The 23,579-nt window shown below is 36.1% G+C and overlaps 1 pseudogene; it reads right to left on the reverse strand.

The window, feature by feature from the left end:
• Positions 1-1,279: 1,279 nt before the first annotated feature.
• Positions 1,280-12,018, reverse strand: LOC115986057 (annotated as a pseudogene).
• Positions 12,019-23,579: the final 11,561 nt, after the last annotated feature.

The following is a 23,579-nucleotide window of genomic DNA, read 5'->3' on the forward strand; positions in this document are numbered from 1 at the left end:
ACCGATTAAAATATTCAATTTTTTCTCAACATTCACAATGGCTAACAGCTAAACCAATTCCTCTCTCTCTCTCAAATGTCTCTAAACTCAAGAGAAGACACAATCCAAACACAAATAAAAGCAAAAAACATAAACTTAAAACTAATCAAATAAATAAATAAGACACAAGCCGATCTAACCTATTTGGGCAACATGTCCTTTCAGCTATAGGGAGGAGACGGAAGTGGGGTGGAGTGAATGACTTGGCTTTGCACGACGAACACCGATTTCCGCTGGCCTAGGTCCCCCGAGCGACTCTCTTCAGATTTTGGAACTCTCTCTCTCTCTCTCTCTCTCTCTCTCTCTCTCTATAGAAATAAATTTGTGGTCATTGTTTTTTGAGTGAAAATGTGTGATCTTTTAAATATTATTTCTTCATTATTTCTTTCTCAAAAAAAATGGAATAAAAAAATGATAGAAAATTTATTAGAAAGTGTATTTGAAAATGTAGCTATACAAAAGGTAAAAGCTACTATTTACTTATTAAACAATACAAAAATATAGAGAGGGCTAGAAATGCTCTTAGATAACCGTTACTATCAATAGTGAAATCAAATTTAACATCAAACCCATCTGAATCTGATCGAGACATACCCAAAACAAGTCCAATCCACTGGCAGTTAGACTCAGCCATGCCCAACTAAGAAAGGAAAAGTGAAATTAGAACAAAAGTGATTCTAACATGATGTTGAGTTGGAATTTTTATTGACATGATAAATTTGGATTAGGCCAACTCCTACACATGGCAGGTATCGTAGGTTGAGAGATTACTAGTAATATTGTCCCGATGGTATTTCTTCAACTCTAGTTTTAAATGCATGTTATATGATTTGGCAAGTCCAGAAACACCAGCAGCGAGTAATTGGTAAGCCATAGTTCATAAGAGTGTTACTTAAAGTAACTGGTAGTAATTATTGCAGCAGAATGCAGTTGAAATGAAATACTTGGTAATGCGAATGCCTCATTGCATTTGAAATCAAATACTGGGTTATGAATGGATATACTGTAGTTGCTAAAATGCTAAATTTAAGCCCTACACAAAACTCAATTACATTTCGAACTTCAAATATGCCTGAGTAAACAGATATTTTTGAGACATATAAGAAGCCACGTATTGATCTAAATTAAAAAACTAGGATCATTTTCAATAAATTTCTGCCAAAATTTGTTATTTGTGCTGCTAGCTGTCCCAGCAAGATTTTTGAAGTATTGTACCAACTTGCTGTAATATTTCTAATTCCTCAGGGGGAAAAAAACTGGCAAAATAATATAATTGCCATTCAAAAAATATAACAGATAACATTGTATAGGAAAACGATAAATGTTTCCAGTCATTTCCACACTTTCCTCCCACGAAACTGTTTGCCTGCACGCTGTTGTTTTTTTTTTCTTCTCTAGTTGAGACCTTGCTACCTTGGCTTTCTTTGCTGCCATTGGCAGATTCTTCTTGCGCTCATTCTGCCTATTGCTCAGACCACCAGTCTTGTAGGGAATTTAACCAAAATTCCCAACCTATGAGGAACAAAATAAATAGAGAAAACACACGCCAAAGAAAAATAATTACACGCACAAGACAATATTTACGTGGTTCTGCAATTTGCCTACGTCCACGGAGTTGCAGGGATTTCACTATTATCAGGGAAAAATACAATAGTGTACAAGAACACTCTCAAGAAACCCAAATCCCAATTACACCCTAACACTCTCTCACAGAAAAAATAAGAATAGAAGCTGGCTGCATCTCTTTTCTCTATTTTCTCTCATGCAGCTGCTCACTAGGTTAATTAGAATTTCTCTCTAATCAATTCTCTGCAATATAGCCGCATATAATAAAGCACATATATATATATATATATATATATGTTACTTTATGAAAGTCGGCTGAGTGGGATTCCTTTTTCAACTTGTATTAGGTCACTTTTATGGCCGGATTGGGTTTGGTTGGGCCTTATGGGCTTGTGGCAAAATTCAAGCCACACTAACAAATCTCCACCTTGGCTTGAATTGATCAAGCTTCATGAGCAAACTCCTCCATCAGCTCCACCTTAGCCCTTAAGGGCTCACAAGCTGCAAACATTAGCCACAATCCTCCATAACACAATCCCTCATCCCTGCAACTCATCCTCCTGTCCTTAAGCTAGAAGACCAATTGAAACTGCGCACAGCTTCAACTTCTCAATAGTGACACCCTTAGTCAACATGTCTGCCGGGTTCTTAGATCCACAAATCTTCTCAAGCATTACCAGCTTATCTTCAACAAGGTAACGGATAAAGTGGTATTTTGTCTATATGTGTTTCGACTTTGAATGAAAAGTCGAATTCTTGGCAAGAAAGATTGCACTCTAACTGTCACTGTGTAGAATGCCCATCTCCTGCTTCTTATCCAATTCATCTAAGAAACCATGTAGCCAAATCATCTCCTTTCCAGCTTCAGTTGCTGCAACATACTCAGCTTCTGTACTAGACAAAGTAACAATCTTCTGTAGATTTGAAGCCCATGATATTGCTATACCACCCAGAGTAAAAACAAACCCTGTAGTACTCTTTCTACTGTCAATATCACCAGCAAAATCAACATCTACATAACCATGCAGTTTCAAACTTGCACCTGTGAAGCAAAGACATGTATCTGATGAACCCTTCAGATATCTCAGAATCCACTTGACTGCCTCCCAATGCTGCTTTCCAGGCCTACTCATGAATCTGCTCACAACTCCTACTGCATGTGCAATGTCTGACCTTGTACACACCATAGCATACATCAAGCTGCCAATAGCTAAGGCATAGGGCACCTTGCTCATGTGGTCCCTTTCTTCTTCTGTCTTCGGTGATTGTTCTTTGCTTAGTTTGAAATGACTACCCAAGGGTGTGCTCACTGGTTTAGCTTCATTCATGTTGAACCTGCTAAGAACTTTCTTCACATACTCTGACTGTGAAAGCTTCAATGTACCATTAGCCTTGTCTCTAATGATTCTCATACCAAGGATTTGCTTTGCAGCTCCCAAATCCTTCATTGCAAACTGTTTGGACAATTGCTTCTTCAGATTATTAATCTCCTCAATGCTAGACCCTGCAATAAGCATATCATCCACATACAACAGTAATATGATGTAAGAATTGTCAAAAAACTTAACATAGCAACAGTGATCAGCTTCACATCTCTTGAACCCAATTCTATGCATAAAACTGTCAAATTTCTTGTACCACTGTCTTGGAGCTTGTTTTAGGCCATACAAGCTCTTTTTCAGTTTGCAGACTAAATTCTCTTGTCCTTGAGCAATGAACCCTTCTGGCTGAATCATGTAAAGGTCTTCCTCCAAGTCACCATGAAGGAATGCTGTCTTCACATCTAACTGCTCAAGATGTAAGTTTTCTGCAGCCACCATTCCCAGTACTAGTCTGATTGTTGACATCTTCACAACTGGAGAAAATATCTCTGTGTAGTCAATGCCTTCCTTCTGCTGGAACCCTTTAACAACTAATCTGGCCTTGTAACGTTTGCTACCATCATGCTCAATCTTTATTCTGTATACCCACTTGTTGTGCAAAGCCTTCTTTCCTACTGGCAATTCAGTCAGTTCCCATGTCTGATTCCCCAACAAGGAATCCATCTCATCCTTCATGGCTAACTCCCACTTGCTTGAATTCTCATCTTGCAAGGCTTCTTCATAACACTCTGGCTCACCACCATCAGTCAACAGGAGATAATTTAAAGTGGGTGAATAACGCTGTGGAGGTCTAATGTTCCTGGAAGATCTGCGAACTTCAGCTACAGGTGTACTCAGATCTACCTGTGAATTTACATTCTCCTTATCTTCTTCACCCCTTTTCTGGACAGTACCTTCAGTCAATTCATCTAAGTTGACAAACTCAGATTTCTTTTGATCTATCCCTGTAACATCTGGCACTACAGTTGACCTGTCCTTGTACATAACCTGTTCATTAAATATCACATTTCTACTTCTGATGATTTTCCTGTTTTGTTCATCCCAAAACCTATAGCCAAATTTCTCATCACCATAGCCAATGAAAAAACATATTTTAGACTTTGCATCAAGTTTACTACGAGCATCAGAATCAATATGAACATAGGAAACACAACCAAAAACTTTTAAGTGTGAAAACTTTACCTCTTTACCGCTCCAAACCTCCTCAGGAAGTCTGAACTCCATGGGAACTGAAGGTCCTCGGTTTATCAGGTAAGCTGCAGTGCTAACAGCATCAGCCCAAAAAGTTTTTGGTAGTCCAGCATGCAACCTCATACTCCTAGCACGCTCATTGAGAGTTCTGTTCATGCGCTCAGCCACACCATTCTGCTGTGGTGTCCCAGGAATGGTCTTCTCCATCCTAATTCCCTGTGCAGCACAATACTCACTGAACCCTCCATCTATGTACTCTCCTCCATTATCTGACCTCAAACATTTTACTTTCAAACCTGTTTCTGTCTCAACCATGGCCTTCCACTTCTTAAAGGTTTCAAATACATCAGATTTATTTTTCAGAAAATAAACTCATACCTTTCTGCTTGAGTCATCAATAAAAGTGATATAGTACCTTGAACCTCCAAGGGATGCAACCGGAGAAGGCCCCCACAAATCAGTGTGTACTAACTCCAATTTTTCAGCCTTCGGTGTCCTGCCAGTTTTCAAGAAGCTCACCTTTTTCTGCTTTCCTAAGATGCAACTTTCACACATGTCAAAATCAATGGACTTCAATTCTGGTAGTTTTCCTTTTGACAGCAGCATCTTCATCCCTTTCTCACTCATGTGACCAAGTCTGCGGTGCCATAGGCTTGTATCAGTACTTGCATCAGCAACTGCAATTGTGTCTCTTGGACTTGAGGTCATGTACAGAGTACCAGTTTTCTTTCCACGAGCCAATACCCTAGCTCCCTTTGTAACCTTCCAAGTACCACCAACAAATAGTATTGCATGCCCTTCATCATCAAGTTGTCCAACAGAAATCAGATTCCTCCTTAGGTCAGGAATATGTCGAACCTTCTCCAGTAACCAAACAGACCCATTGGGCAACAATATCCGAACATCTCCCATACCCACAACATCCAAGGCTGAACCATCAGCCAAATACACCTTACCAAAATCACCTGCAACATAATTCTGTATGATTTCTCGGTGTGGAGTGGTATGAAACGAAGCTCCTGAATCCAAAACCCAATCATCAAGTGGACTGTCTACTGCAAGAAGTAATGCATCCTGTACCTCTTCTGTTACAGCATTAGCAGAATCATCTTCATTCTTCTTCTTAGGACTTTTGCATTGATTCCTAAAGTGACCTGTTTTCCCACAATTCCAGCATTGTACTTGTTGGCCTGATCTAGATTTACTTCTGTTCCGATTAGAATTTCTGGATTTTGATCTGCCCCGATTTGAATTTCTGTTATTACCTCTGCCTCTTGTCTCAAGATTTAGGGCAGAACCAGATCCTGAGGATTCACCTGCATCTCTTCTGTGAATCTCCTCAGCCAGAATTAAATCTCGTATATCATTGTACTTGAGTTTTTCCTTTCCTGTAGAATTGCTTACTGCCATCCTCATTACCTCCCAACTGTTTGGCAAAGAAGCCAAGACGATCAGAGCACGAATCTCATCATCAAAATCAATTTCTACAGACGACAATTGATTTGTGATAGTATTAAATTCATTCAGATGTTGTGCTACTGATGCATTCTCTGCCATCTTCAGATTGAACAGTTTCTTCATCAAGTGCACCTTATTGTTTGCTGACGGCTTTTCATACATACCAGACAAAGCCTTCATCAGATCTGCTGTGGTCTTCTCCTTTACAACATTGTGTGCAACAGACCTAGACAGAGTTAACCTGATAACTCCTAGTACCTGTCTGTCAAGGAAAGCCCATTCCTCAGCCTTCATAGCCTCAGGTTTTGTCCCCAAAAGAGGCAGATGCAATTTCCTCCCATAGAGATAATCTTCAATCTGCATCCTCCAATATGCGAAGTCTGTGCCGTCAAACTTTTCTATTCTAGACGCCTTTCCTTCTTCCTCTACCATTGCTCCCACTCAAACCTAACCCTAGGCTCTGATACCAGTTGTAGGGAATTTAACCAAAATTCCCAACTTGTGAGAAACAAAATAAATAGAGAAAACACACGCCAAAGAAAAATAATCACACGCACAAGACAATATTTACGTGGTTCGGCAATTTGCCTACGTCCACGGAGTTGCAGGGATTTCACTATTATCAGGGAAAAATACAATAGTGCACAAGAACACTCTCAAGAAACCCAAATCCCAATTACACCCTAGCACTCTCTCATAGAAAAAATAAGAATAGAAGCTGGCTACATCTCTTTTCTCTATTTTCTCTCATGCGGCTGCTCACTAGGTTAATTAGAATTTCTCTCTAATCAATTCTCTGCAATATAGTCGCATATAATAAAGCACACATATATATGTTACTTTATGAAAGTCGGCTGAGTGGGATTCCTTTTTCAACTTGTATTAGGTCACTTTTATGGCCGGATTGGGCTTGGTTGGGCCTTATGGGCTTGTGGCAAAATTCAAGCCACACTAACAAGTCTGTCCAATGACAAAATGGTATAGGCAAAATTGAAATAAAGTAACTATATGATGGCATCACAGCCTAATACTTATCATAGATTGAACACGATAGGTCATAAAAAGAAAAAGGATAAGATGTTCAACGCTGTGCTATTCTTAATTATCTTATAGGTTAAAGTTGTAACATTATTGAACAGAAAGAAATAAACAAAGATAGCATTGGGGAGAGAGAGAGAGAAAGAGAGGGGAGAATCTGAAGCTAAGGCGCTGGTCAAATAACACCTTAAGGAAGAAGAAAGGAAAGCATAGGTTTTCAAGAGATTGAGGAAAGGAGAATTAAACCAAGTATTTTGCCATTATACCCTCCTTTTCTGCTATTAGTTTGTGGATAGATTGTAAAAGTGGACTTGTAAGGGAGGGGATCTTTCCTTCTCTGATTCTCACTTTTTTCTTTCCATCTAGAGCATCCAAAAAAGGGACAGGAGCTATCTTTCCCTCCCTCATTTTCCAGATCTTTCCCACTAACCCCTTGATACAGGTTGTTTGGATTCTGAGGTAAGGATGTTATACACATAATTCTCAAATTCAAAGCCAAACTTAGAAGAGAACTAATGAATTGCACACCAATCTAACATCAGGATTCTAAAAGGCAAGTACATGAAGAACATGAAGTGTCAGAAATGGAATTACCTTTTTCTGCTTTACAGACGTTCGAGCCTGGTACTTCCCTCTTTCCTCCCTCCCTGCCCTAACTAACACTAATCTTTCCTCCTTGCTCATCTTCTTTTTTACATGAACCTACAAAATACATGAAAAAGTGGATCAGTATAAGTTTTAAAGGAAGAATCTTATGTGTTAGGAGAAAAAAATTAAACATCATGAGACAGAATGAATATGTTGCAATAGATTTACAATATGAAAAACTTCTGCTGCTTTGTAACATAGAATGCATTTCCAACTTAAAAACCGTTCCAACACTCAATTGCCCAATGTACTTTTTTCAATCAGTAAGTTTACACATGCACCTAGTTGGTTTGGAACCCACACTCAATGTTCCTATTTCTGATGGCTTCTTGCTCCCCACCCCCTCTTTCCATGTAGGGAGGTAACCTTTCACCTTAGCAGCAACTGCAGGAGGTCCCCCCCCCCCCCCTCTCTCCCCCGACTCTCTTTTTTTCCTCCAACTCCTTTGATGACAGGATTCATTCTCTTCATAAAAAATAAATTTAAAAAAAAAAAAAAAAAAAAGGAACTAAGATACACGATCCAGTAAAGAAATAGAAAACTTACTTCAAGTTTGGCAGGATCGACTCCTTTAGTACTCAGTTGATCAGAACTTGGGATACCCTTTCTTAACCCATGTTTAACCAAAGCATCATTTGCATCCTTCTTTGCCTAATAAAATAACCACAAAAGCACCCAATAATCAACATGCAATGTTATGAAATCTAGTATCACAAATATTAAAGAAACTTTGCATCATCGTTTTCCATGGCACAAAGTTAAAAATTAACCCCATTTTTTCCTTCAAGTCTGATAGCAATACAATACCTTCAATTCCTTGATTCTTTGGAAGTCCTCATTAGAAAGAATTCCATCAGTTGAGTCTGGTGAGGTTTGCCCTATCGTCACTCCTGCCAATCTCTTTAGAGCCCGAAGGCTTGAATCAGCAGCAAGCAATTGTCCATCAAAATCAGCAACTTCCTCTTTTTTGCTTTAGATTCTCTTCCTCCAGTTTCACTATCCCTAGCATTGGCATCACTAGTTTTGCTGGAACAGTTTGTTGCTTCATTCACATCTTCATCTGCTGCCTCCATCTCCTCTTCTTCCTCCTCTTCTTTCCCATCATCATCATCGTTACTAACATCACTGTCATCACTATCAATAATGTTATCTCCATCTTCATTTTGAGCTACTTCGTCATCTTCTAATTCATCATCTTCACTTCCAGTAATATCACCATATAGCTGATTTTCTTCATCATCGCTGGCAACATCAACCTCATTATCATGATCATCATCAGAATCATTGGATGAGGACCTTTCAGCGTCACTAATATTGTCCTCGTTATTGTCATCTTCTTGTAATAATTCAACACCAGGAACATTGCTGCTTTTGGCCTTGCCTTCGGGTCTGTAGGGCGCCCACGATCCTTCTTGATTAGCAGTGCGGGGCAAACCTACACATAAACGAATTAGCAATTATTCCTAAATTGATCTTGGGCATGCATAGGCACACATATGCACAAGCAAGCAGAGAGAGAGAGAGAGAGAGAGAGAGATATCACAGCTACAGTAGTTTCTAATACCTCTCTAAATAAAGTAATTAGTGAACGAGCTGCTATTGAAACTACTTTCTCATGTGATTTCTTGTATAGTGCAAGATCTTGCAGCAAATCTTCTGTCATCAACTAGTTGCCAGGAACAAAAATATTAAACCTAACACATTAACAGCACTAAGAAAATAGAGTTACAAAAGGCTATATATGAAAGGCAAAAAAAAGAGATAGAACACAATGAATAGGTCCAATTACCATTTACAAAAAGTTATTAGACAACTTTGAAACCACCATGATAATCTCAGATAGAGAGATAAAAGAAAATGAAATGTATAGGTAGTTACCAATGGCATGCGTAAACAAATCTCCCTTATTACATTCAGTCCAACAGCAATGGCCTGGAAAAAACAAGTTGACTTAGAGACAAATCCGTAAGTAACTGAAAAGGAAAACTTATTATAATGCAGTTGTGAAGTAGCACCTCTGGGCGTGAACGATCATGTACAAACTGATTTACTATTTTTCTGAATAGTGGTTCAACTGCATCAGGTGGCACCTGTTTACAACACAGTCAATTGAATTATTTATAGGTGAATTCTTGAAAGTTCAAATTTCAAAAGAAGAAACTTGGGGGAGGGACAGATGAAAATAATCAAATTTAGCTATAAATTACAGTATAGTATCCAATCAAGCAAAAGAGAAAAAGCTTAATACCATATCATGACAGGCCTGAACTGCTGCTGCAAGTAAACTTGTGACATCACGTTGATGGGGCTGCATTTATCAATATAGTTACCACCTCAGGCATCAAGGTAATTACAACTTAAATGCATGAGTCAGAAAATACCTGAATATATTTCTCAATGAAATGATAAAAATTCAACAGAATCAAGCGGTGAAGCCCAACTGTTCGAGCTATTACTTTCAGCATCATCATCCTAACCTGAAGTTTACTCAGGGTAATAATCAAAAGAAAGAATCATTCAGATTCAGCAACATTTTGTAAACAGTAAGAACTAACAAAAAAATTTAGATCTCATTTCTTTTTTCTTTATTAAAAAAAAAAGTTTACTGCAGAGCATTCAGTATTTAGTTAATCTTAATTGGTGAATCACTTGGCTCAGTTTAATTCATGAATTAATTAGAATTAACAAAGAAACTTATGTATTAGAACAATAGGCTGCAAAAGTTGCGCAATACGAACTTTACTCTAGAACATGGTTCAAAACTTTTATACAAATTAAAAGAAAAGCAGAAAAAAGAAAATAACATATCCTAAATTCTGGGGAAAAAAGGGAATTAAATCTATCCTTCTAATTCATAGAAATCATTTTGAAATGAAGATAACAATAGGTAACAATTGCGTGTGTTCCTGATATCAACCAAATAGATTGTTTCAGTATCTCCTCTGTTAACTCTTCCTTTCCAACACCCACCAATTTACCTGGTTCAGTCCTCAAGACTATCTCTAAACAAATAATCTTCTTTTATTATGTACAATTTTGTCTTAATTTCCCCATAATTCTACAAATCTAAACGTGATCCAATCTTTCTTTCATCTTAGCTTCTTATGCCAAGAACAATTAACAAACCTAAGCAGGCAATAATAAAAAAAAATACGGCTCATTGACTTAAGTAATCCCATTTTCAATGACTTTAAAGCAGAAAATCTGTTATTATTTAACAGAAAAATGAAACATTAATCTCTCACCTCAAAACATTCATTGCAAGTTTGAAGCCGAGAGAATAACTTCTCAACAAATCCCTACAGGCAGAATGGAAATCTAAAATCACCTTCTATCCAAAGAAAGAATATTAGAGTAGAATTCACTTGACCGAAGATAGCAACGAGAAAACTAAAGTACCTGTGCATCTTTAAGATGGTTAAGTGGGGAATAATTATTCGATGTGACATTTTCTGATGACAGACGTTGTTGCCTTTTCATGCTACGCATTGCACGCTGCAATTTTGCTTGCTTTTTCTTCTTGCTTGAAACTGTTCCTTTATGGTGTGTCTGAAAACATTAGAAAATTACATTACATTACAATACAATCAACCAGCTGCAATTTTAAAGTTTTACAAATAACTTCTAAAAATACTTGCCATCGGCACTCTAAATGCATCACCAAAAAAACAGTACTCTACTTTTCTTCATATAAAAAATTGCAGTAATCTGTATAATTGAAGTGAAATTTCTATATAAAAAGTGCAACCAACGTTATAAATAGCCTGTTTATTGATGACAACATGAGGAGCTTGAGGATTCGGGTCATCTTCACCACTTGAAGCATCACTATCGTCATTGTCTTCAATTTTCTCGTAATCAAGAAGAAACGACAGAGCAGCAATCATGATCCTGATTAATTTAAGAAACACAAAATTGTGACATCCGAAATCCAAGACTGGAAAATTTTACTAATGCTATATGACTAGTAACTACCTTGGCGACGAATGAAAACACGCAGTAGCAATGGCATTTGCGGTTCTATCATCGAACCACAACTTCCTCCGGTGAAGCTCACATAGCATGGTGAGAGTTCTCTTGGCTTTTGCTTCATCATCTTGCAATCAAATTATACACAAAAACTCAAATTATTAACCCAATTGACCTCAAATTCACGGTTTTAACTTTTCAGCAAACAAAAAAGGAAAAATGATTAATACTACAGACCTGTAGCATTGCAAACACGATATTTTGGAGCTTACGATTCTTAGTATCATTCTTGTGCTTCTGATTTATTCGCTTCATGCTATGAATAACATGAGAGAAAGCCAATTTTCTTAAAGGCTTATCACTTTGAGTCTGTAAGTCCATGAACAATGCTAGGGTTTCCTTAATATCAATCATCTAAAACAACCAAAATGAAACAAAGAAAACGTGTCAATGTTCCAAAAATGACTCCATTCATATAAACATATATGAGTTGAGTTCATGTTAAATTTTACATCACTCAATATTGTTTTAATGTATGCAAATTTTAACAAAGCCACCGGTTAGAATTACAATATCATCGGTAAAATGTTTAAATTAGAAGTTTTTGTGTTTGAGTCAAAACCAATTTTTAAATTAACACGAGTTTTTGAATCAAATAATAAATAACATCCAATCAGCACGAAATATGGCATGCTCGTGTTACCAACATAGAGAACACATAATTCATCATCGAAATTCACAAAATTTTAATCCAATGAAAAAGAGTTATTAGCTCGTTAGAATTACAATATCATCCACAAAATGTATAAATTAGAAGTTTTTGTCCTTGAGTCAAAACCAATTTTTAAATTAACACGAGTTTCTGAATCGAATGGTAAATTTGGCATGCATGTTACCAACATAGAGAACACATAATTCATCATCAAAATTCACAAAATTTCAATCCAATAAAAAAGAGTTATTAGCTCGTTAGAATTACAATATCATCCATGCAAAATGTTTAAATTAGAAGTTCTTGTGTTCGAGTCGAAACCAATTTTTAAATTAACATGAATTTCTATACCGAATAGTAAATAACATCCACTTGAGACGAAATTTGGCATGCTCATGTTACCAACATAGAGAACACATAATTCATCATCGATAGTGTGTGTGTGTTTTTGGGATCTATATGCTTAACATTTTTGTTGAGAGATGATTTTGAGAGTTTAAAATGTTGTTTGGATCCTTGGTTGAGTTGTATGCTTGATTGCATTCATATCTATGTTTTTCCCTTTTTGAAAAACTATTTTAAAGCAACCTTGATAGATCCTTGACACCTCTTGACACCTGGTTTATGCTCTTAAATTGATTTTTATCATAATCTCAACACCTCTGGATAGCTAGGTGGATCGATCAAGAAAGTTTATGTCCCCTCGACAGCTCCTCAACAAATCCTCGATCCATCGAGCTTCTTTTTGCCTTGGACACATGCTCGACAGATGCTTCTATCGAACCCTTTAAAGCTCGATAGATCCTCGACACCTCTTGATCTATTGAGATTTACTGATGGGCTATATAAGGAGCGCTCACGATTCTGATCTCACTTTCCTTGATCTCTCTCAATTGATCTCAACTAGTTCACCTCCCAAACACTTTTCTCTTCATCCAAACTTCTTTCCCAAGAGATTTTCAGCCTTATTCAAGTTACTCTTCACTTGGTAAGTGTCTAAATCCCTCATTTTCATGCATTTCATGTTTGTTAACCTAAGTTTTTGGGATTTTTGAAAATTTTGGGGTTTTTCAAAATCAAAGAGGTTTTTGTGAAATTTTTGGGATGGGTTTTGAGGATTTGATCTTAAAAACTTCATGCATTGCATCTCATGAGCATTATAACAGTATTGTCATTCATTTAGATGTGTGCAACTGATTGTGTGTTGGTAGGTTTGGATTGGGCTGAGCCCATGATGCTTTTTATATTGCATGTTACATGTTCATGCATTCCCATGCATACGTTCTTTCCTTTCAATATATTTTGATATATTGTGAACTGTTTTGGGACTTTTCTGATTGTCTTCTCTCTCTCTCTCTCTCTCTCTCCATTTACATTAGTTTGCTTCTATGGCACCCAAATGTAAATCTGCTCTATCTTGAAACCCTCTTCGTTCCAGGGCATCCTCTTCTGCTGACACTACTCCTTTCTCTATTCGGTTCCTTGATAAGAAGGCCAAATCGGACTTCTTTGAGAACTTTTCTTAACGAGGCATTCATTCTGAACGCCAAGTCATCTTGTCAAACTTCTCTGACACCGACCTACCCACTGTCATCTACAGTAGGAGATGGGGGCCACTGTGTGATGCCCCAGTCACTTGTCCATCTGTACTGATCCAGGAGTTTTACTCCAACATGCATGGATTCGGTTCTTCAGTACCTCATTTTATTACTAGTGTTCAAGGTACGCACATTGTTGTCACATCACAGATTATTGTGAATGTGCTCTATGTCCCCAGGGTTAAGTTTCCTGACTACGCTAGTTGTGATCGTCTTAGGACAGTGTCTAAAGACGAGCTCATTTATGCCTTCTATGAGCATCCATCTGATTGGGGTAAGCACCAGTTCACTTACTATTTGGGCTTTGCAAAAGGCCCTCGGTTTTCGAACATGGTCATGACGTTTGTTTTGCACCCTCTCTCTCACTATAACTCTATCACAAAGCCTCATGCTCAGTTTTTTGCTTTCTCTTATTCAGGGTCTTACCTTAGATTTTCCTTCTTACTTCATTCTTTTTATCATGGATGTCTATAGAGATACGGCAACCCATGATAAGCTTATCTTCCCTTCAGCTATCACGAGGTTTTTACACCATTTTGAGGTTTGTTTTCCCTCTTACGATCCTTTTCCAGTCATGGGTACTATAGATACTGGTACTGTTAAATGTAGTGAAGCGCAGTTTCATTCGAGACGGTCTGGATCGATAGCCACTTTGACTCATTCCACTCCCTCCTCTTCTACGAGTGGAGTGACACTCGAGGACATCATGGCACAGCTTCAGCGAATGGATGCTCGCCTCAACACTCTCAGTGATGAGTTGTGTCAAGTGAACACCTGTGTTGGACATATTGCTCGACGCCAGGCTAAGATGGGCAGTTACACCATGCCTTCCACTCCTGTGGCCTCTTCGGATGAGAGTGATGACTTTGACAGTGCTAATGATGATGTTGCTACTGCTTCCGATGATGATGATGCTACTGCTTCCGATGATGAGGATGATGGAGATGCTAGCTCACCCAGCAATGACGAGATGTCTACTTGACACTCTTACCCTTTGTTACTCATGACAAAAAGGGGAAGTAGTTTTGGTTATGAGAGTAGTCATAGTTAGGGGGAGAGTTAGTATAGGAGATTTTTGATAGGGGAAGTGTTCTTTCTGAGGGATGTAGTAAGGATTATTTGTATCTTTTTCTCTTCTCCATTTTAGATACATTATATCTTGTACATGGGTCTTGTGACCATTTTTTTTTACATACATTGTACTTATATTCCTTTTATATTGATGTATGTTTTTCTTTCACCTATCCTTACATGTGTTGTTTCTTTTCTATCTCTATACACATGTTTCTTATACTTGTATGCAATCTATTATTTTTGTTTCACACAAGGATGCCTTAATGAGTTTTGTTTAAAGTATTTCAAAAATACAAGTTGTCAAAGTCTTTCTTGCCATAGACTCTCTTCTTGCAAAGTTTTTCAAGAGTTTGTGTTAGGATAGATTTTATTGTATTCAACAAATGAATAAGAGTTGAGTGATTTATGACGTCTCTCATATCTCATTTGTTTGTTATGGTTTTGTCACGAATTGCCAAAGGGGGAGATTGTTAGGACATATGTGAGTCACTTGTTAGGAACATATGTCACTATTTTATATAATTGGTTAATCTTTTCACAAAACGCACTTTACTTGTAATTGGGTAGATCTAGGATGTGTTTAATGATTCAAGAAACCTTGTTTCAAGTTCAAGTGTTAAAGCCATGCAAGTCTGTCTAAGATTCAAGTCTGAAAAGTTTCTGTCATTAAAGCTCGACAGCTAGCTCAATAGCTAGCCATCTATCAAGCCTTGAAGAGCTGTTTCAGCCTGTGGCTCAACAGATAGGGTATCTGTCGAGGTCTATGAAAAATAGAGTTTCAGTTTCATTTTGACTCCAATCCATGATTATATGTTTGGACTTTCTTTTCTCACAACCCTAAACATATAAAAGAATTATTTTAAGAGCCGTCAAAGGTGGAACAAGTTGTACAAGTGTTAAGCAAAAGATTGTTCAAGTAAACTGTGACCGGAAACAGAATTTGCCCTACCTCATCTTTCTTGTCAAGAAGCTGCTGTGTTTGTGCACCTTAGGGTTTTGTAACCAAAGAGTTTCTTGATCTTCATCGTGTGATGAACTAAAGAACTTTGCAGCCAATAACCTTCTCTAGTTGGTGATTGAAGTCGCGTATTGGGATCCGCACAATTGGTTAGTCACGTACTGGGGGCCGTGCATTACAAAGAGAGATTGTCACTACAGAACAAGTCCAATTGGGTATTGGGGTAAGGGTTCAATTGTAGGTTGGTATAAGGTATTGGGATTCCTTTACTTGTAACCGCTTATTGTGATAATGTTGATTCTTGGAAGTAGTGACCTTAAAATCACCTGGTAGGGTTTTTACCATGTTGGTTTTCCCCATTCGTAAACAAATTACCGTGTCAATTTAATTTCCGCTGCGTATTTAGTTATTTAGTGATTTTTTTGTGCTACCACACATTTGCATATTAATTTGATTAATTAATAAACTTGGCTAATTAATTAATTAATTCATCACAAGGGGTCAATACATTCTTGGCCTATCACACCGGTCCCCCCTCTTGACCACCACATCTACCATCTTTTTTGGCAAAGTTTACTAGAAAATTCTATAGGAAAAAGCTAAGGCCCACTCATCTTTATTATTTGAAGTAAATGCTCCTAATCTTTTAGTGGATTTATATGCTTTTGCTAGAGGTTCTTGTAATCTAAGATTAGAAAATGATATTCATGTGATTTATGAGCTTCATAGGTGATATTCTTGTGATTATGCATATGGGTTTTGATTTGGTGGACTTATTTGATGAGTGGATTTATGGTTTTTACAAATGTTGGCCTTTGATGCACTGATACAGATATAGGCATCGATATGGTATGGGTACAGGTATGAGGATACAATATTTTATGATAAATTTAGTATACAATACGTCGGGGATACAACAATTAATTAATTATTATTTATTTTTAGGTATATTTAAATATTTTTGAACAAAATTTATGTTTATAATAATATATCACAGACCCATATTCTACAACAATATATCACAAACCCATTCTCAGCAAAAAAAAAAAAAAAATATATATATATATATATATAAGGAGGAGGAGCTCTTGCGATCAAGAGTGAGAGCTTAGACATATTTCGGATGTATTCAGAGCATATCCGAGCCGTATCGGAATAAAAAATTGATTTTTTTTTTCATTCGATACTCTCCAAGTGTTAAAGTTTTAATGTTAGGGAGAATACCTTGAATGACTTAAGTTTATAAATTGGAGTCTATGCCTTGTAAATTAAATTGTTGAGAAACTTTAGAAGTGAAATACATTATTTGTGAGGTTAAATACTTAGGTTTGCCTAATTAATTTCTTATTTAGCAATTTCTAATTCGTAACTAGATGCAATGTCAAGCTTTATGCTCATCGTGATAGGTTTGCTTGGTATTGTTTAGGTTCGCTTGGTATTGTTCATGTTCTTTCTAATCTCCTTTAGAGTTTTGAGAATTAGGCTTTTTGCGGGTTTCAAGGTAAGTGGCTTCTTAATGGGATTTTTTTTTTTTTAAAGAATCATTATTGCACTCAAGTATTTTATAGTTAAACCCATTTTAGAAAATTATTCATGGTTTTCCTAAAACGTACTGGGTGTACTATTACTATTAATGAATTATTTATGGAAAACACATGAAGCATGACTCGTCATTGCATATGGGGAAATGCATGATTGTTAGCGTGGAAAAGACAAACGTCTTTGATCAAATTCTTGGGAATGAATTTTATAGATTTATTGCATTATTTACAAATTCTAAAGTTGTTTAATCTTGACTTGTAATATTTGGGAAATTGATAGAAAATCTTATTGACAAGAAATGATTTTGAAAATTTGACAACTTTGTGAAATGCTAGGATATTTAAAGTTTTTATGAAACTACTTAGAAACAAACTACGAGTTTCAATTTCATTTAACTATGAGCCTTATGTGGTTTTTACTCCTGTGCCGTGACAGGTGTGATTACCCTAGCAGATACTGCAATCCTTGTGACATTGGTATCTTGACACCCCATTTTATGGCAATTTGATGTCTTCGTGGCATAATTTGATGTCTTCGTGGCATAACTTGATGCCTTTGTGGCATAACTGATGTCTTCTTGGCATAAAATGATGTGGCATAACTTGATGCCTTTGTGGCATAATCGATGTCTTCGTGGCATACCTAACGCATTTATGGCAGCTTGTTATGTGGCCTTGAGTTGGATTTTTAGGTTTTTGAATGGTGTTTTGATAGCTCACAGTATATAGTATGTAATTTCATGTTGAAATATTTTGAGAAAGTTTAGTCCTACATTCTTTTAATCATTCTTGTCATTTTATTAAGAAAAATGGATTCGCATGATCCAAATGGAAATTCCCAAATTATAACAAGTTTTGTAAAATGCTCATATCATGAGACTTGCATTTCCCCCATCCACATTAATTATGTTACTTACTAGGTTTTAGCTCATCCCACCCTCTAACATTTTTTCAAATCTTTTAGCTATACCTTGGATATGGAGCTTACTTCATTTGGTGGTAATTGGAGTGCCTTGTTAGATTAGGAAACTTTTGCTGTAAATGGCTGATGACTCAATCCTGCTATGTTCAATGAAGCCGTAATTAATTTTATTGGAGGTTGGACACTTGAGATTTGTTAGCCTTAGGTGTGGTATGCCTACATTTGATGTTGAGGTTGTCTATTCTTGATATTATTCTGACCTTGTGCAATCCATTTGGAGTTTTGTAATATATTCACGTATTATATAGAGGCACATGATTTTTAGTTATTGTTTGTAAATGTGCTATAGAGTTTTGACTAGTAATGTGGAGATTTCAGTATGATTATATATTTTTATCATGTGGAAAAGAAAAAATAAGAAAAGAAAAGAAAAATCTCCTACAGTTTCTCTCTTGATGGTTCTTTTCTCATACTTTGGACCCTTTTGGGTTTGGGGAGTGACAATTGCACTGTGTAAAATTATTAATAACAATATAATTGTTGATTAGTCTTAGAAATACATAAAATGTCTCCAATTCCAAAAGAACATATCGTAAAAGATGGTTCAATTTTAATACATTTAGCAATCATTATCCATAAAAATGGCATGGTCAACAAGCGTATGTAAACTTTGTTGTTCATTATTACATACTAGCGGAGTACCTGCACAATATGCGGATAATGTTTTAAGCTGCTATATGAGAAGGTTAAGTAGAATGTTAAACTTATTTGAAAGTAAAGACATGAAATAATCCTTTTTATCCATTCAAAAATATAATTATAGATAAATTTTCAATTAGAATTGCTGTCTTTTTTGGGATAAGTAAATTAAAATTGTTTAATCTACCAATGACAATCACAATTAATTACATGTTGCATCAATACAATTATCCATAAACATTACATTTATCCTTGACTCTAGAAATTGTAGATGACTTCAATAAAAAAAGAAAGAAGCATCAACTCACTTGAAGTTATATAAAGGCAACACTATTTGTCATTCAGCCAAAAAATTGAAGTTACATGTTGTATCAGTACAATTTTCCATTAACATAACATTTATCCTTGGCTCCTCGAATTGTAGATGACTTCAATAAAAAATAAATATAAAAAATAAAAAATAAAAGGAAGCACCAATTTATCTGAAGTTAGATAAAGACAACATTGTCATTAAGAAAAACAAAAAAAAAAAAAAAAAAAAAAAAAAAATGTGTTGGACTTAGGAAGCACTAACTACATATACTACTTGCAATTCTCTTTCAATATTTTAGAGCAGTTAAGCTTCACCATTGGAGATTTAACCATATAGAAACAAAAGAAGACGGACCAAATAAGGACTAAAAAATAAAATACTTATTGGAAGTCTTTTGTCAAACATCTGGCAAATATAGTCATTTGTTCTTACTAACATAACCCTCATGGAAAAATAAACAAAAGAAACAGATTTATAGAGCCTAAATATTATCAACCAAATGAGTTCATTGCAAAATGATCAAATATATGGGAAAGAATGGAGACAGAAATAGCAAATGTTAGGATCAGTGCCCTTAAATCCTATTGTATGATATTATGTGTTAGGTTCTAAAGACTTAGGATTTTATATATTTAGAAATCTAATTTGTATTGTTGGCAAACCATAATCAAAACAATGTGTTTAGAAGTGTTTTAGTCTTGCTCAAAGTTGTGCATTTATGTAAAGTTGGAATTGAGCCTAATGCAGAAAAGATTAATGCATTTTGGCCTGGCTCGATCGATCGAAGCTCGGGCAGAATGTTTTTCTGCAGAATTTCCAACTCAGTCCTATTTGTTTTAAAACATTTTTAGGGTTTCTAATTTGTCCTAAGTATAAAAGGCAAACCCTAGCCACGTTTTAATGTTGCTCATATTGCGGTTTGTGTAAATCTCTTGTGAGATCTAGAGGAGCTTTCCTTTACACAAACTTAGGATTTTCAAAGAGAAGATTTATCTGCACCTTGATAATCAACTCAGTTGCTACCATTGAAGGTTAAAGAAAACACAAGCGGGTGTGCTTGTATCTGGTGGTGAATCCAAGAAAGAAGGAGTCTGTGGATTTGGAGTTTGCACGTCGTCGTGTCAGTAAGTTCTACTGGCTGGTAGCAATAAGAAGTCGAATGTGGGGACTTGTAAGTCTTATTGTATGAACTTCGATTCTTTCAAGATAGTGGATTCAAATTTACCTTGAGGATAGCTAAGTCAAATCTTCCCCAGGTTTTTACTGGTTTGGTTTCCTGAATAATCATATCTTGTGTTATTTATTTTCCGCTGCTTTGCATATTTTGATCTTTGTTATTGTGATAACCTAGACTTGTTAAATTGGACTAAGTAACAGCTTGGCTAATTACCTAGGTTAAATCAATTGTTTTTAAGGGGTCTAAAAACCATCAAGTGGTATCAGAGCAGGTTGCTCTTTTGTTGTTGATCTTTTGATCACTGAGCTGATCCTTGACCCATTTGTTACGGATTCTTGGAAATTCTTTTTGCTTATTCATCAACTTGCTTACTTTGTGTATTTGTCTCTTATTGAGTTTGTTAAATCTTTTCTTGGACGTCTTGGTCTTATCATATGTGGTAATGCTGATGATAGAAAAAGCACCACTGGTGGGTGTTTTTATGTTGGAGCTAATCTCGTTGCTTGGATGAGTAAAAAGCAAAATTTTGTGTCATTGTCGACTACCGAGGCAGAATATATTGCTGCTGGAAGTTGTTACTCACAACTTCTTTGGATGAAAAAGGTTTTAACTGATTATGGGATATCCCAAGATACCATGGTTGTTTATTGTGATAACTCTAGTGCTATTGACATATCTAAGAACCTTGTTCAACATTCTAAGACTAAGTACATAGAGATTAGGTATCACTTCATTGGGGATCTTGTTGAAAGAAAGATTGTGTGTCTTGAGTATATTCCTATTGAACGTCAAAATGCCAACATTTTCACCAAACCTCATGATAGAAGTAATTTTGAGACTCTTCGTCAAGTAATTGGTGTGATTCTATATCCCTGATCGGTCTTGGTCTTCATGGTCCTTATGCTTCATTGCTCTACCCTTTGTGACCATTGTTCTTTGGTTTTGTTTTTTGTTTTTTTTTTTTTTTTCTAGGATTTGCATTGCATAACATTCATGCATTTCATTCTAGATGTTTTTTTTTAATAAAAAAAAAAGGAAGATAAAGGAAGCAAATTATATTTTGTACTATTCTTCTTGGTTTTTGAAGAACAAGGTTGGTCAATTTATTTTCACATAACATGTCATTTGTACCTTATTTAGCTTTGATGAGCTTACTTATTGCACTTTACTAGTTGAAGCTTTGTAGTGCATGTTGTGTGGGAAAGATGTTTATGGTTTTTGATTACTCTGTCTTAATCTTGAAGTCACATGTTTTTGATTGTCGGACTTGAACTTTTAGAGAAAGGCATAAATAACCATCTCACCACTATTGACTAGCCAATCATGAACGCCTTAGTGCATATCATAAGATTTTGTGCTCGAGAAAGTGTAGCACATGCACGAAAAGAACATAAGGTGAAGTCTCGGTTTAAATTGTTTAATACATAAAATTGGTGTGTACTATTATGCTTGATGCCAAAATCACATGACATAAAATTTGTGTGTATATTATAAGGCATAAATTCAAGAAACTTACATGATTACAAACTTATGATCTATGAGCTGTGGGAGTTATATGATGTAACTCTTTAGGTGATAATCTCTTTTAAATTCTCTGTGATAAATTTTGTAGACTTTGTGATTGATTGCTATTCACATATCACCTCACATGTATCTCAAGTTTTTGCTAGTTGCACACACTACACGAGTTACTATTTGCTAAACTTTTTACATGTTATTGTGTGTGTTTATGGTCTGACCAACCAAGTTTTGCAAATACTTTGAATTTTGTGCAAAATTAATTTGTTGCTTGAAAATTTATGGAGAATGCAAGAAATTTTATTTTTGGGAATTTTGGGCTTAAAATTCTTGTTTTTTGAAAGTCACATCATCACATACTCATGCATATTGCTCTTGAATTTCAATGCTTAGAGTTGATTCTGATTTTTTTTCAAAAAACTGTGTTTTTCCTCAAAATTAGTGAGCCTCTGCCCATTTCAATCGATTCATTCTATTTTTCGATCAATCGAATTTTTTTTAAAATGTTAGAGAGAGTCTCTGTCTGTTTCGATCGATCGAGCCTGATTTTCGATCGATCGAACTCTTTTAAAATTGTTTTTGTTAAAGTCTCTGTTTGTTTCGATCGATCGAGGCTGTTTTTCAATCGATCGAAACTCATGAATCATGTTTTTTTTTTTTTAAAAAGTCAGATTGGACTTTTTCAAAGGCACTTTTTCAAAACTTTTCAAACTTTCCTCTCTCTCTTCGACTTGGCTAGGCTCCACCAAGGATTTTTTGTCGTTTTCCTCCGAAATTTTTGCAAGGTTTTTGTCCTTCCTTTTTGCCCTTCCTTTTGCATTTTATTTCATGTTTTCATGCATTTTTCATGCATATTCATTGGGTATTTTCGGCACCTTTCATATTTTGGGGTTTTTGATGATTCAAACCTTATTTTGTGAAATTGATCTTTGGGTTTTTGTTCTAGGATGTTATTATCATGATTCTTGTGGTTTAATTGATCAATTTCGTGGTTTTTGAAAAATTGAAAATTCTAGGGTTTGAAATTGATCGAAATTGGGGATTTTGTTCAAATTGGGTTAAATTGATAAAATTGGTTTGTTGATTTGATGTATTTGGTCATTAATTTTTGAACTCTATCATGTATAATGATCAATTCGTCAATATCTTTCAAATTGATTAAGTGGTTTTCCAAATTATGGGGTTTTTGTGTTAATACCTCTTTGTTCAAGCCAATTTTGTAAATTTAAACTTTTTTGGACTTAATTGCGCTGCATTAGGACATGCATCATGCCATTTAAATTGTTCATGCATCATATAGATTTTTGTTCTATATTTTTTTGTGCTAACTTGCAATCTGCCGTTGGTTTTTTTTTTTTTTTTGCTCTGTGTTTTGGTCCTTATCCTAGCACCATGCCTAGGAAAACTAGAGCCCATAGGACCCCTTCCACTTCCTTTGAGTCTCCCTCTAGGAGTAAGGTGTTTAGGAATGATAAGTGCAGAGAGGCCTTTGATACCTTGAACAGTAAGCGTAAGATGTGGGCTGAGCGAGCTGTAGTTTTAGATGAACTTGATCCAGCCATTAGGGCTAACTTTGAGTCTAGAGGTTGGTTGTCTCTCTTAGAGATAGATCATCCACCCCCGACTGCCCTGATTAGAGAGTTCTTCTCGAACCTCTCTTGCCACGTCTATAATTCCAACACCCTTGTTAGGAGTTGGATACGAGGTGTTGAGTTCACCATTACCCCTTAGGTAGTGGCTGAGGCTCTTAGGGTTCCAGTTGTTCGGGAGCCTGAC

Source organism: Quercus lobata, chromosome 4, assembly GCF_001633185.2.
Source record: "Quercus lobata isolate SW786 chromosome 4, ValleyOak3.0 Primary Assembly, whole genome shotgun sequence".
Lineage (NCBI taxonomy): Eukaryota > Viridiplantae > Streptophyta > Magnoliopsida > Fagales > Fagaceae > Quercus > Quercus lobata.